The 19,070-nt window shown below is 43.5% G+C and overlaps 1 protein-coding gene across 1 annotated transcript in view; it reads right to left on the bottom strand.

Moving 5' to 3' along the window:
• LOC140186518 (uncharacterized) overlaps window positions 1–4,832 on the bottom strand; it is a 32,771-nt gene extending 27,939 nt beyond the window's left edge. The window contains exon 1 of the mRNA XM_072240907.1: window positions 4,804–4,832. The gene's annotated coding sequence lies outside the window, so the exon portion shown is untranslated. The remainder of the gene's footprint in view (window positions 1–4,803) is intronic.
• Window positions 4,833–19,070: the final 14,238 nt, after the last annotated feature.

Genomic DNA, 19,070 nt, shown 5'->3' with positions numbered 1-19,070 from the left:
GGGCTCTTTCCTCTTAGGTCATGGGTTGAGGGTAAAAGGTCAACTGTTTAGGGGGAAATTGAGGGGTAACAATTTCACTCAGGGTGTTGAGTGTGAACTGATCTGCCAGTGGACACGTTGAGTTCGGGTCCAATATCACATCTAGGAAAAATTTGGATGGGTGCATGGATGGGAGTGGTTTGGAGGGCTGTGGTTTAGCTGCAGGCCAATGGTGCTAGGCAGTTTTATAGCTTGGCATGGACGAGATGTTTCTGTTCTGTGACTCTATTAGTTACAGGTTTGGAGATACAGCGAAAAACATTGCTTTGCAAGCCATCCATTACAGTGCCTCATTGATGTAGTACAAAGGAAATAATAGCATGCAGAACAAAGCGTTATCTTTACAGGGCGAGGGCAGGGCATAAGATGAAAGACCATGAGGTCAGGTGTCCACCTGATTAGTAATCTTAAAGCAGCAGCATAGAAGCTGGCACACTATCCGTGGAGGGAAAGTTCACCTGCGCATCACTGTTGAAACTTCGTCCAACTCACTTTAAAGCTACATCCTCCAGCATTTGACATGTGTACCCTGTCGGAAAGGAATCTGTTTGACTCCTCAATCTATGCCTCATAGTTTTATAAACTTCTTTCTGATCTCCTTCAGCCTCGAATGCTCTAAGGAAATCAAGTTTTTCTGGTCAAAGTTTTATACTGCTGCCACGTGATTTCCGCACTCTTATACTTAATGTCCTGACCAATGAAGGCAAATTTGCTGTATGACTTCTTTGCTCTTATATACATGTGTTGCCACTTTGAGGAAACTGTGGAATTGCGCTGTCGATCCATAGCGTAAGGTTTGTGTAATCACACACTCGTTCCTGTTCATAACCAACAGTTTTCACTTACACAATACTTAAACATATTCAAGATATTTATATTTTCCTCCAAAATAGGATACTTTCAAAGTTCAGATTCAATTAAAAACTATTTGCAACAGCGTCACAGGCACATAACATCACCCCAAAGAATGAGTGACTGTAAAAACGTTAGAACCCTTGTTACATGCCTTAAGGAGATCTGTTTTTTTTTTAATAAGGATGATGTAATGGTCTTTTGGAGGTCACCTGATGTAATTTTCCGGCCGATGTGAGGTCACGTGATGACATGTGCACCATGGGTATATAAGGGTAGACCCCAGATGACGCAGTTAGTTCCATATCAGGAAAGTTGAGGAGAAATGTAAAAAAGTAATAAATGTGATGAGATGTTTGACTGGTAGGGAATGGGAAGCAAGTTGTTCAGCGTTGAAGAGAATGTATGTGACTTTAGTGAGATCTGTGGACTATGGAAATATAGCATATGGATCAGCAGCTAGGTCTCTTGTAAGGAAACTGGATGTGATTCAGGCTTGGGCCTTGAGAGTGTGCAGTGGGGCTTTTAAAATGTCACCAGTGTTAGCCCTACAGGTAGAAATGGGAGTAATGCCTTTGGGACCAAGAAGGATGCAACTGATGGCAAACTACTGGGCTAACTTGCAGGGGCACAATGATTCTCACCCTGCTAAAGGAGTGTTGCAGGAGTGCTGGGAAAATGGGAAGTTTCAGAGGGATACCTTTAGTCAGGTAGGGAACGATATTGTGAAAGAATGTGGAGTGTTTGCTCTAACGATAAGTCCTTCAGTAGTTTATCTGGTTGTAGCTCCATGGAAGCTTGTATGGTCTGACATAGACTGGCATTTGTTAGAGGTAAAAAGGAAAGGAAGATATAAAACAGATTTGGTAAATGCATTTAACTGCCATGTGATGGAAAAGTATAGTGATTATACTCACATTTATACAAATGGTGCAGAGGAACCTGAAACAGGAGTGACAGGGTTTGGGGTGGTTATACCAGCAAAAGAAATTGGAATCAGCAGAAGAGCATCTAATAAGTTAGAGGTGTTTACAGTGGAGATGCTGGCAGTGTTGGTTGCGTTGCAATGGGTGCAGAAAGCCAGACAAGTCAAAGCATTGATATGTTCAGATTCATCCTCAGTTCTAGTGAGTTTAAGGTCTTTTCACACTAACAGTCAGCAAGATGTACTTTATGAAGTCCTTCAGTTAGTTACAAGAATTGCAAATCAGGGAGGTCAGGTAAAATTTCTATGGGTTCCAGCACATGTAGGGGTGAAGGGGAATGAGAGGGTGGATGAGTTGGCAAAGAGGGCATTAAAGAAAGAATGTAGAAATGCACATTAGTATCAGTAAAGCAGAGGTTACGTGTGTAATCTGGGGAAAAAGTCAACCAAATGTGGCAAGAAAGATGGGACAGGAAAGGGACAAGTGTTGCAGGTACGAGGGTAGGTAGTGGAAACAGAAGAGGAAACTGTGTGGACTAGGTTAAGGCTGGGGCATTGTGCATTAAACAAAACATTGAAAATGATAGGGAAACACCAGACAGGATTGTGTGAGGAATGTCAGGAAGAGGAGTCAGTAGAACATGTAGTTCTGAGTTGCAACAAATATGGGATACAGAGAGAGATGATGAGAATTGAACTAAGGGAGTTGGGGGTGCAGGGATTCACATTAAAAGGGTTGCTGGGCAAGGGTGAGAGAGCACAGGTCTGGGTATTTTTAGCATTCTTTAGGGGTACAGGGTTTTTTTAATATAGTGTGATGAAAGAGGGTTACAAAAAGTACACAGATTAAGATGTTAACTGTCCTGTGCTGGCACCAGTGGGATCAACAGTTGGTCTGCCACCTGTCTTCAGGAGAAAGAGATAAATAAGACAATGAAGCAGCATTTGGAAATGTTAATGAAGAGACGAGAGAGGTTAACAGAAGGAGACACCGGTCTGAGTATTTGTCAAGATCGGCTCCTTTTTGAACCCTGAACTGTTTGAAGTGTGATGGATAGGTGATACCCCAGCAGGGAGATAAAAAAAAAGGAACAGGTTCGCTAAGGCAGGACACACATGACACCACGAGGTAATGAGACCCTGGGAGCGGTGCGCCTCCCACAAGTCGGTGGGAGTTTTTGGAGGGCTGGTTGCGGGACTAAGCCAGAGACGCACAGGGTGGAAAGATACGATCGGTGGGAACCTGGTGTGTGTCCGCCCTTGCCTGGTTGCCAGGTTCACCGCTGAGGAACGATCGTATCTGAAACGGAGGGGTCACAGTCGGTGACCTCAGAAGACATTACAAAGGGCTCGCCCGAAAGCTGACTGCGAGGAATATCGAAGGTCTGTATGGAAGCTGTTTTGAATATTCATTCGCTTTTGCCCTCTTTCTCCTTTTTCCTACCTTTCTCCCCCCTTCCCCCCCCCCCCCCCCCACAGCAGTGATTACTGTGAACTGAACTCAATTGAACTGAACTTTGCGTCACTTTGAAACTGGTCATTTACCCTAGACGATGATAGAGCTTGATTGATCCTATTATCCTAGTTCTGTGGACATGTGTGTTTATCATTGCTGAACTGTTGCATTTATCATTCTTTCGATCAGAGTACTGAGTTGCTTATTGCTTTAATAAAACTTTCTTAGTTCCAGTAATCCAGACTCCAACTGAGTGATCCATTTCTGCTGGTTTGGCAACCCAGTTACGGGGTACGTAACAATAGGATATGACGGATAAACAGGAATAGGGGACTAGGATGGTCAAAGATGGGAGGGTAAAGTGTGTGTTTGTGTGAAGGGATTTAGATTATATGTCTAGTGCACATTCCAGAGCAGGAGGTCGCAGTAATGCACCATTAAGCTGGATGCCAACCGCCGTAAAACAAGACAAACAGACAGACGCATTTAGTTTTTAGTTTGTAGATTTCAAGGCAGAATGTGCTGTGTCTCCGTTTCTGTTGCGTGTTTGTTTTTGTGACACAGTTTCATTTTTAAAATGGAGTGTTGCGTTCTATTGCAAGATACAATATTATTGGACTGGAAATTTTTCGCTAGGTGTGCTGATTTACCCTATTCCAGCAGCAGAAGGGAGACTTTATCGAAGTAAGGACCGAAGGATTGAGAGGAGTCGGCATCGTTCGGCAGTTTAACAAAGGATCGACCTTATTGCGTCTTCGTTGAAGGAGTAGCGACCTGCATTAAGGATAATTCTTGCCAAAAGAGAAGAGTTCATGCAAAGGTTTGGTCTCTCTAAAAGAAATAAGGTCAGTTGTTTTAAACTGTCTATTTTCGGCATCGTGAAGCCTGTGGACAGAACCAGCAGGAAAGTCGCGTCTATGAAGAAATCCTTCTCCAGAGAAGTCTCTCCCAATTGAACGTGTAAATCTGTTGGACTTTCGAATTTACCATTTTAAGAACTATAATCTGACTTTATCGCTTTAAGAATTGTTTTCGCATTTAACGCTTTAAGAACCAGTGCCGAGTGACGATTTGTTGAACGTGTGCATAACTGTTAATTCCGGTTAAGGTTGTCGTTTTTTTTATGGTTTAATAAATGTTTGGTTGTTTTTATATAACCTGTCTCTATTGATATTCATTGTTGCCGGTTACGTAACACCCTAAACCTGCCGCTTTCCTTCTACCCACAAGCAGCAGCAAAGCATCACCTCAAGCCCACTCGTTCCAGCGGGAAGCGTCAATCCTCCCCGCTCTCCGCACTCGTTCCAGCGGGAAGCGTCAGCACCCACCAAGCAGTCAATAGCAAAGCCCCCAAAGGGAGGACATGATCTGCAGTCCAATAAAAACTATTGTTCACCCAACAATTCGACGTGCTACAGGCTCTCTCCTTTACAAAGGAACAGAGTTGGCACCCGCCCCCAGCAAAGGAGGAGACCAATAAAACAAAACTCGCTGATTGCGATGTTACGGTCTGCCGCGTCGCTTTTCTTACCAGCTCTCCAACTCGAAAACGGCAGCAAAGTCTCCTTCACCATCGAGAGAAAGAGGATGCGATCAGCCGAGTACAGAAGGTCCCTACAGCCGATCCGCTGATCTCGATGTTCCGTTCCCCACGCGACACCGGAATGGAATCGGCCCGTCCACAGGGCCGCGAGGCCTCTTCATGAAGAAGTTGCTCGTGCCTCAGTCGGCATCCGGTCCGTGAGCCCCGGGAGCGAGTACCATCGATGTAAATAACCCTCGTTTAAGTGCAGCAATAGATCAGACTCCGAAGAACCCCATCCACCTTAAAAAGGGAAAAAAGATATTGTCGTAAATACTCCTTAATATTTAATTTATTTGTGATAGTTTTACTTGATGTGTTGGGTATGTGAGTAATATTACATGTGTTGTACACCCTGGTCCGGAGAAATGTTATTCCGTCTGGCAATTTATATGACTGCCGTTGAAATAACAATAAACTGAATTTGAACTTGAATTATTTGCTGATCCAATTTACCACATTATCATCCAGATCATTGATATAGATGACAAATAACAAGGGACCCAGCACTGATCCCTGTGGCACACCACTAGTCACAGGCCTCCACTCTGAAAAGCAATCCTCTACCACCACACTCTGGCTTCTTCCATTGAGCCAATGTCTAATCCAATTTACCACCTCTCCATGTATACCTAGTGACTGAATTTTCCTAATTAACCTCCCTTGCAGGACCTTGTCAAAGTCTTTACTGAAGTCCATGTAGACAACATCCACTGCCTTCCCTTCATCCACTTTCCTGGTAACCTCCTCAAAAAACTCCAACAGATTGGTCAAACATAACCTACCACGCACAAAGCCATGTCGACGCTCCCTAATAAGTCCCGGTCTATCCAAATGCTTGTAGATTCTGTCCCTCCAATAACTTACCCACTACCAACGTCAAACTTACCAGCCTATAATTTCCCAGATTACTTTTTGATCCTTTTTTAAACAACGCAACAACATGAACTCCTCTCCAATCCTCCGGCACCTCACCCGCAGGCGCTGACATTTTAAATATATCTCCCAGGGCCCCTGCAATTTCAACACTAGTCTCCTTCAAGGTCTGAAGGAATACCCTGTCAGGTCCTGGGGATTTATCTACTCTGATTTGCCTCAAGATAGCAAGCACCTCCTCCTTTTCAATCTGTACAGTTTCCATGATCTCACTACTTGTTTCCCTTAATTCCATAGACTTCATGCCAGTTTCCTTAGTAAATACAGATGCAAAAAACCCATTTAAAGTCTCCCCATTTCTTTTGGTTCCACACATAGCCGACCACTCTGATCTTCAAGAGGACTAAGTTTATCCCTTGCAATCCTTTTACTCTTAATATACCTGTAAAAGCTCTTTGGATTATCCTTCACTTTGACTACCAAGGCAACCTCACGTCTTCTTTTAGCCCCCCGATTTCCTCAAGTATTTTCTTGCACTTTTTATACTCCTCAAGCACCTTATTTACTCCGTTTCCTATACATGTCATACAACTCTCTTCTTTATCAGAGTTGCAATATCCCTTGAGAACCAAGGTTCCTTATTCCTATTCACTTTGTCTTTAATCCTGACAGGAACATACAAGCTCTGCACTCTCAAAATTTCTCCTTTGAAGGCTTCCCACTTACCAATCACATCCTTGCCAGAGAACAACCTGTCCCAATCCACACTTTTTAGATCCTTTCTCATTTCTTCAAATTTGGCCACCTTCTAGTTCAGAACCTCAACCCTATCCTTGTAGGATCTATCCTTGTCCATGATCAAGTTGAAACTAATGGTGTTATTGTAATCTCCTTGTACGTCTTCTCATCATCCTCTGATCCTTGCCAATGATAGTTGTGCCATTAGCAAATTTATGGATTTTTTGAGCTGTGCCTAGCCACAGTCATGAGTGTAGAGAGAGTAGAACAGTGGGCTAAGCACACATCCCTGAGGTGTGTCAGTGTTGATTGTCAGCAAAGAGATGTTATTTCCAATCTGCACAGATTGTGGTCTTCCAGTTTGGAAGTCATTTACAGAGGGAGGTACAGAGGCCCAGTTCTGTAGCTTTTCAATTGGAACTGTAGGAATGATTGTGTTAAATGAGGAGCTGTCGTTAATAAACAACATCCTGACATAAGCATTTGTATTGTCCAGGTGATCCAAAGCCCTGTGAAGAGCTAATGAGATCACATCCACTTTTGTGGCAATAGGCAAATTGCAGTGGGTCCTGGTCCTTGCTGAGACAGGAGTTCATTCTAGCCATGACCAATCTCTCAGAGCATTACATCATGGTAGATAGGAGTGCTACTGGACAATAGATGTTAAGGCAGCTCACTCGGCACTTCTTGGGCACTGGTATGATTCTTGCCCTTTTGAAGTGGGTAGAAACTTCTGACTGAAGCAAAGAGCAATTGAAAAGCCACACCCCCATACACCACTTCAACAGGCGAGCTAAATCAGGTGAAGGTAGCCAGAAAGCCACATATCCTAGAGAGGTAGAGACATATAAAGTCAGCTCTGGTAGACTGGGCAGTTGAGATCCAACAAGCAGGGAGGTGGTTCTATGATAGTTCATGGAGAGTGAAGGACATGACAAGACACAGAAAAGTCAAGGTCATCCCCAAGGTCATAACCAAGGAAGAACCCAGCTATGAAGACTACTCGTATCACTGGACCCAGACTTCTGAGGTCAAGACAGTGGAACTGCCCCAGTGCGGCAGCTTTTCCCTGCACAGGTTTCCTGACATTGTCAGATTCAACAGACAGCTACCTTTGTCAGAGGTGATGATGAAAGCAGGAACAATCACTATCTTTAAGGGACATTTAGACAGACACCTTAAAAGACATAGGTACAAGGCATTCAGTACAAACCTAATGAGGTAAGTGGGATTATTGTAGATGGGCAATGTGACTGTGAGCAAAAAGCAATGCAGATAAAAGCCTTATTCAGAAAAATGAGCAGCAGGCATCATATTCAACACATTATTGGAACAAGAAGCCTGTCTGACACAATATTACATGACATTTTCACATGCTAGAGATTAAAGGTAACAGCAGGACAATCCTATAGTTACAATGTATCTACAATGCTTCCTTTGAATTACAATAATTTTCAAACAGCTAGATCTTCACACCAACACTCCAAACACCCAAAATGAATGTCAATCTGCACTGACAGAGTTGCATTCGTGCATATGCAGACATCTCAGATCAAATGGAATGTTTCCTTGTCTGCAATCAAGCCCCAGTCTGCAGCTTCAGGAAGACTATTGTCCCGACCTGCATTTTCAATTCCATCTACAGTCCATGTTGCAGGTCTGAAGACTGGCTCCTGTTGATATCAGTATTCTCTATACACCCTAACTCAAGAATATGCCCTAACAGGCAAAACTGTAGGTATGAACATGGTGAGCTAAAATGCCCATTTTTTTGCTGTAAAGCCTCTGACTCTGTCAGAGTTTGATGTTTTTGGTTTTTTTTTTTTGGAGACCCCCAAAACATTCTTCTCTCCTCTCCTACCCTTTAAAGCACGTACCACCAGGCTCAATAACAGTTCCTATCCTGCTGTTACCAAATACCAGATCAGATCTCTTGTACAATCAGATGGACTACCTCATTATGATTTTGCACTTTATCATGTACATACCTAGATTGCACTTTCTAAATAGTTTTCACAATTTGCTCTGCATTGTTATGTTTTTATTTAGAGATGCAGCAGGGTACCATGCCCTTCTGTCCTGACACATCCATGTCGCTAATTGATCTACTAACTTTATATATTTATTAAGATACAATGAAGAACAGGGCATTCCAGCCCTGAGCCATACTGCCCAGCAATCCCCGATTTAACCCTAATCATGGGACAAATTACATTGACCTACTAAGTAGTATGTCTTTGGACTGTTGGAGGAAACCCATGTGGTCATGGGGAGAACATACAAACTCCTTATAGGTAGTGGGGGGAATTGAACCTGGGTCACTGGTACTGTAAAGTGTTGTGCTAACCACTACACTACATGATGGGAATTGAACCTGGGTCACTGGTACTGTAATGTGTGGTGCTGACCACTGTACTAACCACCACACTACCATGCTACCCATATTCATGCTTGGACTGTGGGAGCCTCCAGAAGAAACCCACATGGTCACGGGCAGAACATAAAAACTCCTTACAGGGAGCGGTGGGACTTGAACTCAGGTTGCTGGTGCTGTAAAGTGTTATGCTTACCCCTACACGATGTTTATGTTCTTTCTCTTAATGCATGACATAATGACTTCATCTCTGTCATCAGTATACAAGACAAGCTTGGATAATTCCCCTGTCAATCAAGCTTGGTGCTTACAAATTTGCAGAAATGTGATTTTTTTTTTTTTTGCTGCAGAAAATAGTCTGCTTTAGTGGCTGTGTCTGACATCATTTACACTCTGAACAGAATGCTCACTGAGTAAGTTGACATTGCTGTACAACAGTGTGTGTACAACCAAGATGTGATAACAGCACATTTGGAAGGCAGTGAAATCATCGGACAAAGTCAGCATGGATTTGTGAAAGGAAAATCACGTCTGACGAATCTCAGAATTTTTTGAGGATGTAACTAGTAGAGTGGATAGGGGAGAACCAGTGGATGTGGTATATTTGGATTTTCAAAAGGCTTTTGACAATGTCCCACACAGTAGATTAGTGTGCAAACTTAAAGCACACGGTATTGGGGGTATGGTATTGATGTGGATAGAGAATTGGTTGGCAGACAGGAAGCAAAGAGTGGGAATAGATGGGACCTTTTCAGAATGGCAGGCAGTGACTAGTGGGGTACCACAAGGCTCGGTGCTGGGACCCCAGTTGTTTACGATATATATAAATGACTTAGACGAGGGAATTAAAGGTAGCATCTCCAAGTTTGCGGATGACACGAAGCTGGGTGGCAGTGTTAGCTGTGAGGAGGATGCAGAGTGACTTGGATAGGTTGGGTGAGTGGGCAAATTCATGGCAGACGCAATTTAATGTGGATAAATGTGAAGTTATCCACTTTGGGGGCAAAAATAGGAAATCAGATTCTTACCTGAATGGTGGCCGATTGGGAAAAGGGGAGGTGCAACGAGACCTGGGTGTCATTATACACCAGGCACTGAAAGTGGGCATGCAGGTACAGCAGGCGGTGAAAAAGGCGAATGGTATGCTGGCATTCATAGCAAGAGGATTCGAGTACAGGAGCAGGGAGGTACTACTGCAGTTGTACAAGGCCTTGGTGAGACCACACCTGGAGTATTGTGTGCAGTTTTGGTCCCCTAATCTGAGGAAAGGCATTCTTGCCATAGAGGGAGTAAAAAGAAGGTTCACCAGATTGATTCCTGGGATGGCAGGACTTCCTTATGATGAAGGACTGGATCGACTAGGCTTATACTTGTTGGAATTTAGAAGATTGAGGGGGGATCTTATTGAAACGTATAAAATCCTAAAGAGATTGGACAGACTAGATGTAGGAAGATTGTTCCCAATGTTGGGGAAGTCCAGAATGAGGGGTCACAGTTTGAGGATAAAGGAGAAGCCTTTTAGGACTGAGATGAGGAAAAACTTCTTCACACAGTGGTGAATCTGTGGAATTCTCTACCACAGGAAACAGTTGAGGCCAGTTCATTGCCTATATTTAAGAGGGAGTTAGATATAACCCTTGGGGCTAAAGGGATCATGGGGCATGGTGAGAAGGCAGGTACAGTGTTCTGAGTTGGATGATCAGCCATGATCATACTGAATGGTGGGGCAGGTTCAAAGGGCTGAATGGCCTACTCCTGCACCTATTTTCTATGTTTCTATGTGTGCAACATAAAGGTCGCCCCAGCTCAATCTCATTGGTTGCTGGCAATGACGTTTGGCAATAAATGTTCTGTCATTACCTGAGTCCAGGAAGCAGTGGCTGTGCATTGACAATTAAACACATATGGTACAAGAAACATGAGAAATCCTGCAGATGCTGGAAATCCAGAGCAAAACACACAAAATGCTGGAGGAACTCGGGTCAGGCAGCGTCTGTGGAGAGGAATAAACAGTTGCCATTTTGGGCTAAGACCCTACATTCAGAGTTTCTCCAGCATTTTGTGTGTGTTAAATGCTGCTGGTAAGTGAGATGAGTACGAATGTACATTCAATGGTCAGTGTAGTTACAGTGGGCTGCAGGGTGTGTTCGTGCTGTATGGCCCATTATGATAAATTTGCATCTTTGCTCTGCTTATGTGATCAAAACTTTGATCACCTCATGGATATAATCCTCCCCTCACTACCCTCAAGATGAATTTATTGCCAAGGAGTAGTTCAAGTTTATGGTCATTCAATACTACACATAAATATCACCAAATGAAACTGTGCTGCTCTGGGCCAGGCTGCACAACACACTGCATATAACTCACACAACACAGTAATATTACCACAAGTACCAGGGGTGATTGATAAGTTCGTGGCCTAAGGTAGAAGGAGATAAGTTATTAACTTCAAACTTTCTGCATAATCACTCAGAGTTGAACTGCATACGCATGTAATGACAGCTGTGAAACGCATCGCCTTCTACCTTAGGCCACAAACTTATCAATCACCCCTTGTACATTAACAAATAGGTAAAATATATTTTAGAGTATTGATATTTAGTCTAAGGTACCCAACACATTATAAACAGTATATGTTTCAGGGTGGGACTCTTGAGGACTGGAAAGAAAGGGGGAAGATGCCAGAATTTAAAAAGGTGGGAGAATGGCTGGAAGGTGATAAGTGAAGCAGTGGGTGGGAAAGGTAAAGGGCTGGAGAGGAAGGAATCTGATAGAAGAGGAGAGTGGACTGTAGGAGAAAGGGAAGGAGGAGGGGACCCAGGTGGAGATGATAGATAGCTAGACATACTTTATTGATCCTGAGGGAAATTGGGTTTTGTTACAGCTGCACCAACCAAGAATAGAGCATAAATATAGCAATACAAAAACCACAAACAATCAAACAACAAAATGCAAACTATGCCAGATGGAAATAAGTCCAGGACCAGTCTATTGGTTCAGGGTGTCTGACCCTCCACGGGAGGAGCTGCAAAGTTCGATGGCCACAGGTAGGAACAACCTCCCATGACGCCCAGTGTTGTATCTCGTGGAATATGGCCGGAGTCCAACAGCAAGACGTTCAATATCGGGTCTACAAACACGTTCCTCAATTGTAATATGACCAGGATTGCACTATCCGTTGTTAACCAGAACAGCAAGCCCCCAACTCCTTTACGCTTACCTCAGTGCACTTCCTGTCAGCCGGAATGGTCTGGAAGCCCTCCATGGAAAAGTTTTGGTTGGGTATGTCCTCGTGCAGCCCAGTTCCAGTAAAACACATAACACTGCACTCTCGATGTTCTCTGACTCCTGGTTAGCGCCGTCAACTCGTCCATTTTATTACCCACCGAACTCCTCTTCTCCATAAGTCTCTGTTGTCTCAACCTGGTCCTCTTTCCTCGCCTTTGTGATCCCCCTCTGCATCCTTTGTGTTTTCCTCCCGATTTCAGCAGGGGTGTCCGCCGCTCTGTTCACTAAACTGGCTGCCACAAGCTCGGGCAGCTGGTCCCTGGAATAAACAGTGCGACCATACTGCTGACCTGCTAATGAGACGTGTCTGAATGTAACTACTTCCAGTGCTAAAAACCTAAATAAAACTCTCTCCACCAGCATGTTAGAGAGGGTGCAGCTTCAACGTGTTACCGTGGGGGGGACAAAAAAATACAACAAGTAACATAAGTTTTGAAAAAAGTAAGAAAACTAGTCGGAACGGCTGTAACAGGCTGCATGCACGACCGGCACATGCGTACTAGAAGAGGTAAAAGTTTGGAGTGGGGAGTAAAGGAAGAGGGGCTGAGGAGAGAATTTTTTTTTTTTTACCAGAAGGAGAAATCGATATTTATGCCATCAGGCTGGAGGCTCCTTAGTTGGAATATAAGGTGTTACTCCTCCACCCTGAGGGACGAGTGTGAACTTTATTGGAGAGATGGAAGCAGGCACAATGGGCAGTTTGGCCCAGCTGAAGGAAGCAAGCTGAAATAATTTCCTATTTATAATTTGGCTCCAACTCAAATTTATAACAAAGACTCATTGTATTTCACATTACCTTTGAGAAGGATGTCAGGACTTGTACTACCAGCAGGGCAGGTGCTGCCACAATGATTGATTGAAGTATTTAATTTACCCATACACCTGATTCCAAATACTGCTGGTTCTCTAAGTGATCTGTTACAGAACACATCTTGTTATATTTTGTGTTAAGAGTGAGGTCCCCTTCTCCTGTTAGTAGAAATGATTCCACTGTGCTTAGCAGCTAAGCCATACGTGAAGGCCAGGAGCTGGACTTGCCAGAGCCAATTTGAGGCACGTGCCATTGGGAGCATTTAGTAGGCTTTGGGAGCAAAGACCTTAAAACCAGTTGCTTTGGGCAGATAGGACTGATAAGCCATGGTTTGCGGTTCATCTAGGAGAAGGAAAACTCTGATCTCAAACCTCTGCTGCCGTACGGCTATACCCACTCATGGAAAAGGCTTCGGGAGTAAGCCCTGAGGGAAAAATCTGGAGTTGGAGTCCCCAAGGCTGTTCAACACGGCTAGTGCCAAACTGTATCAGTCTATGCTGTTCCTGTGGGTTCATCAGATGTGTGGAAAGAGGAAGCTTGCTACACAGGCAACAGCTCGCTCTCCATATTGTGCAGCCCAGGCTTGTGTTTCTGGACAGCTCGGACGCAGCATGTTTGGTCGACTCTGACCAATGGAGGCCTCAACAATAAAATAAAAGTATTTCTAAATCAAGATGGAAAGTGACATGCAGGGGAACCTTCAGGTAGTGATGTGCCCCTCTGCGTGCTTCAGGTCACAGGGTTGGAATGTAGGTTCAGAGCAGCCTAGGTGAGTAACAGCAGCATATTTTGCAGATGATACAATATGTAACCAATGAGCTGTGGTCTGCTAGTGTCCAGCTTCATTGCTGGAATTGTATCTATCTGGGACAGCACAGAATATTACAACAGTAGTCCTGTGCAAAAGTCTTAGGCACATATATATATAACTAGGGTACTTAAAACTTTTGCACAGTACTACAGTAATTTTATGTATTGCACTGTATTGCTGCCACAAAAAAATTCATGACATATGTGAGTGATGATAAACCTGATTCTGATGTGGGTCTCTGTTGTGGACTGAGTGTGGGAAGGGGGCAGGGAGAGGAAAAGGGGAGGGCAGAGAGTAGGAATCACCAGAGAGACGTTCTGTAATAATCAATAAACCAATTGTCTGGAATCAAATTATGTGGCCTGGTGTCTCAGGGCTGGGTAAGTCTGCACCCATGTCACCCTCCACCCCTGGCACTCCTTCTCTGCCACTCCTCCTGCAGCACTCCACCCACACTATTCCCAATGTCCTTCGCTCCTGCTAGATTTACAAACTCTCTCTTCACTCCACATTGACAAATACAGTACTGTGTAGAAGTCTCAGGTACCCAAGCTGCATATATGTGCCGAAAAGACTTTTGCACATTATTTCTGATTTGTGGATGGTCAATAGTGGAATCCCTATGTCAAATCAGGAGGGGTCACCCACCGGAGGACACCAGTTTCTATATGACAGTATGTGCATGCGCCTGACAAGTAGCTGGATAATTGAGATCCCACGGATATCAGTGATAGCGACTCGGAGATGATAATACATCTCAGGGTTTATTTGTAGAGACTTGGCATTTATGTACATGAATGTTACCTATGATTACTGTTAACATGACTAAAAGCAACTTCAAAATGTCCAGCTTTTTGTATACATTTCTCTGTAAGTGTGAAGTAAAACCTAGTGTACTGGGACAAGTTAATGAGAGGCATAAGTATACAGGTCTTCAGCTCTGCATTTGGGAACTTTAAGGCTGTCTTAAAAGCCAAGAAAATAGCTTTTAAAACTTGTGCTTATTTCTGATCCCTGACAATTTTACAAGTTTCTATCAAAACAAACATTTAATTGCAAAATTAAGGATCCTCTCATCGTCAATTCTGCAATTAAATATTTATTTTGACAGATCTCTATTTGCAGATTAGTTGACTATTTAATGTTACAGTAATATTTGAGTAATCTCGTAAATATGTTAGATTAACCATTCATTATGGTTATATGTAAGAATACGTGAATTGCATACGTCATTACGCTACCACGTGTACATATGTACCTCGCTTAAAGTAAAGAGCAAACTTAAGACTCATGTCTCTCAACTCCCTTGTTTTCCTTTGAATGAGTTTAATGTTTTGAAGTTACAAAACAACACTAATTAATTTTTTTTCTAATTCTGATAAGACAAAATATTAAAATTTGTCTCATTTTTTTCTTTAGGCCTATGATCAGTGTTCAATGTCATAAAGTCAGAGCCAACTTGAAGGCTGAATCAAGTCGAGGCATGTGTATTGCTTAGGGAGACCACAATGGGCAGGAGAGTTCTATAGATGTGTGGTGGAGAATATATTGACTGGCTGCATCACAACCTGGTATGGAAACACCAATGCCCTTGAACAGAAAATCTTACAAAAGGTAGGGGATACAGCCCTGTCCATCACAGGTAAAGCCCTCCTCTCTGTTGAGCACATCTACATGGATTGAGAAGAAACAAATGTGCAGACTATTTTCTAATCAGGGAGAAAATACAAAAATCTGAGATACAAAGGGACTTGAGAGTCCTTGTGCAGAACACCCTAAAGGTTAATGTGCAGGTTGAGTCAGTGGTTAGGAAGGTAAATGCAATGTTAGCATTCATTTCTAGAGGTCTGGAATACAAGAGCAGGGATGTGATGCTGAGGCTTTATAAGACACTGGTGAGGCCTTATCTTTAGTATTGTGAAATTCCTTATCCAAGAAAAGATGTACTAGCATTGGTGGGGGTTCAGAGGCTGCTCACAAGAATGATTATGGAAATGAAAAGGTTATCATATGAGGAACGTTTGATGGCTCTGGGTCTTTACTTGCTGGAATTTAGAAGGATGAGGGGATATCTCATTGAAACGTTTCAAATGTTGAAAAGCCTAGACAGAGTAGATGTGGAAAGGATGTTTCTCTTGGTGGGGGAGTCTAGGACAAGAGGGCACAGCCTCAGGATAGAAGGGTGCTCATTTCAAACAGAGATATGGAGAGATTTCTTGAGCCATAGGGTGGTGACTTCATTGTATTTATTACCACAGGCGGCTGTGGAGACCAGGTCATTGGGTGTATTTAAGGTGGAGATTGATAGGTTGACCATGGCATCAAAGGTTACAGGGAAAAGGTTGGGGATCTGGGCTGAGGAGGGGCTTAAAAAAAAAAAAAAAATCAGCCATAACTGAATGGCGGACCAGACTCATAACATAGAAATCTACAGCCCTTCAACCCACAATGTTGTGCTGACCATGTAACCTACCCTAGAAACTGCCTAGAATTACCCTACTGCATAGCCCCCATTTTTCTAAGCTCCATGTACCTATCTAAGAGTCTTTTAAAACAGAGACCCTATTGTATCAGCCTCCACCACTGCATTCCATGCACCACCACTCTGTTTGAAAAATTTACCTCCTGACATACCCTTTGTACCTCCTTCCAAGCACCTTAAAACTATGCCCCCTCATGTTAGTCATTTCAGCCCTGGGAAAAAGCCTCTGATTATCCACATGATCAATGCCTCTCATCAACTTTTACACCTCTATCAGGTTACCTCTCATCCTCCGTCGCTCCAAGGAACAAAGGCCAAGTTCACTCTACCTATTCTTATAAGGCATGCTCTCCAATCCAGACAACATCCTTGTAAATCTCTGCAATCCCTCTGTAGGATCCACATCTTTTCTGTAATGAGGTGACCAGAATTGAGCACAGTACTCCAAGTGGGATCTGACCAAGGTCTTATAGCTGTTACATTACCTCACGGCTCTTGAACTCAATCCCATGGTTGATGAATGCCAACTCTCCATACACCTTAACAACACTGTCAACCTGCGCAGCAGCTTTGAGTGTCCTACGTACATGAACATGGTTGGCACAATGTTGTGGGCCGAAGGACCTGTAATATGCTGTAGATCTTCTGAGTTCTATATTCTAGGGTCTCTCTGATCCTCCACACTGCCAAAAGTCTTACCATTAATACTATATTGTCTTCAAATTAGACCTACCAAAATGAACTACTTCACACTTATCTGGGTTGAACTGTATCTGCTGCTTCTGAGCCCAGTTCTGAATCCTATTGATGTCCCGCTGTAACCTCTGACAACCCTCTAGACTATCCACAGTACCCCCAACTTTTGCATCATCAGCAAACTTACTAACCCACCCATTTACTTCCTCATCCAGGTCATTCATAAAAATCACAGAGAGGAGAGGTCTCAGGACAGATCCCTGTGGAACGCCACTGGTCACCAACCTCCTTGCAGAATACAAACCATCCACAACCACCCCTTGCCTTCTGTGGGCAAGCCCATTCTGGATCCAGAAAGCAAGGTCTCCTTGGATCCCATGCCTCCTTAATTTCTGAATGAGCCTTGCAAATTATCAGCTCATGATAAAATGGTGGAGCAGACTCGATGGGCCGAATGGCCTACTTCTGCTCCTTTGTCTTATGGTCTTGTGGTCTAAATGCCTCACTGAAATCCATATACAATACATCCACTGCTCTACCTTCATCAATGTGTTTTGTTACATCCTCAAAGAATTCAATCTCACTCGTAAGGCACAACCTGCCCTTGATAAAGCCATGCTGACTATTCCTAATCAGATTATGCCTCTCCAAATGCTCATAAGTCCTGCCTCTCAGGATCTTCTCCAATACCCACCACTGAAGTAAGACTCACTGGGCTGTAATTTCCTCTGTTATCTCTACTCCCTTTCTTGAAAAAGGGAACAACATTTGCAACCTTCCAATCCTCTGGTACTTCTCCCATCCCTATTGATGATGCAAAGATCATCACCACAGACTCAGAAATCTCCTCCCTCCTTTCCCACAATAGCCTGGGGCATATCCTGTCTGATCCTGGTGACTTATCTAATTTAATGCTTTTCGAAAGCTCCAGCACATCCTCTTTGTTAACATTTATATGCTCAAGTGTTTGTCTGTTGTAAGTCATCCCCACAATTGCCAAGGTCTTTTTCACTGGTGGATACTGAAGCAAAGTATTCATTAAGTACCCCCGCTACCTCCTCTGACTCCATGCACACATTTCCACTATCGCACCTGATTGGTCCTATTCTCACACGGTGTATCTCCTTGCTCTTCACATACTTGTAAAATGCTTTGGGGTTTTCCTTAATCCAGTTTGCCAAGGCCTTCTCTTGGTGACTTCTAGGTATCCTAATTTCATTCTAGTTGGTTTATCTACATATTGTGTCAGAAAACCTTCCTGAATACATCTAACAAACTCCACCCCATCTAAGCCCTTTAAGGAGATGCCAGGCAATATCAGGAAAGTTAAAATCTTGCATTGCAACAACCCTATTATGATTGCGCCCTTCTGGAATCTGCCTCCCTATCTGCTCCTTGATGCTCCTGTTATTATTGGGGCGTCTATATATAAAAAAAAACACCCAGTAGAGTTATTGCCGCTTCCTGTTTCTGACTTCCACCCACAATGACTCAATAGACAATCCTTCCATGACTTCCTCCTTTTCTGTAGCCCTGACACTATCCCTGATTATCAGTGCCACTCCCCCACCTCTTCCCCCCCCCCCCTTCCCTGTCCTTTTTGAAACATCTAAAGCCTGGCACACTCATCAGCCATTCCTGCCCCTGAGATATCCAAGTCTCTGTCATGGCCACAACACAACATATTGATCCACACTCAAAGTTCATCAGCCTTGTTTATGATACCACTTGTCCTAAAATAGACACATCTCAAACATCAGACTGAGTGCCTCTCTGCTGTGTCATCTGCCTATCCTTCCTCACTAACACCCTACAAACTGTTGCTACTTGTGCCCTGACTGCCCTCACCTTTGCCTCTTCGCTTCAGTTCCCATACCCCTGCAAATCTAGTTTAAACCTTCCCCAACAGCATTAGCAAACCTCCCCACCAGGATATTGGTCCCCCTTGGATTCCATTGCAACCAGTCTTCTTTGTTCAGGTCACACCTGCCCCAGAAGAGGTCCTAATGACTCAGAAATTTGATGGGCCAGATGGCCTAATTCTGCTCCCATGTCTTGCAGTCTACATGAGATAAAGATTCCTTGAAAGCATGTCCATAGTTGTGAGAACAGTTCATTGTTGAGTTGAGTAAAGTTA

The sequence above is a fragment of the Mobula birostris genome, chromosome 22 (assembly GCF_030028105.1).
Source record: "Mobula birostris isolate sMobBir1 chromosome 22, sMobBir1.hap1, whole genome shotgun sequence".
Classification (NCBI taxonomy): Eukaryota; Metazoa; Chordata; class Chondrichthyes; order Myliobatiformes; family Myliobatidae; genus Mobula; species Mobula birostris.
The sequence above is the reverse complement of the archived record's forward strand: the minus strand, read 5'-3'. Positions and strand labels throughout refer to the sequence as shown.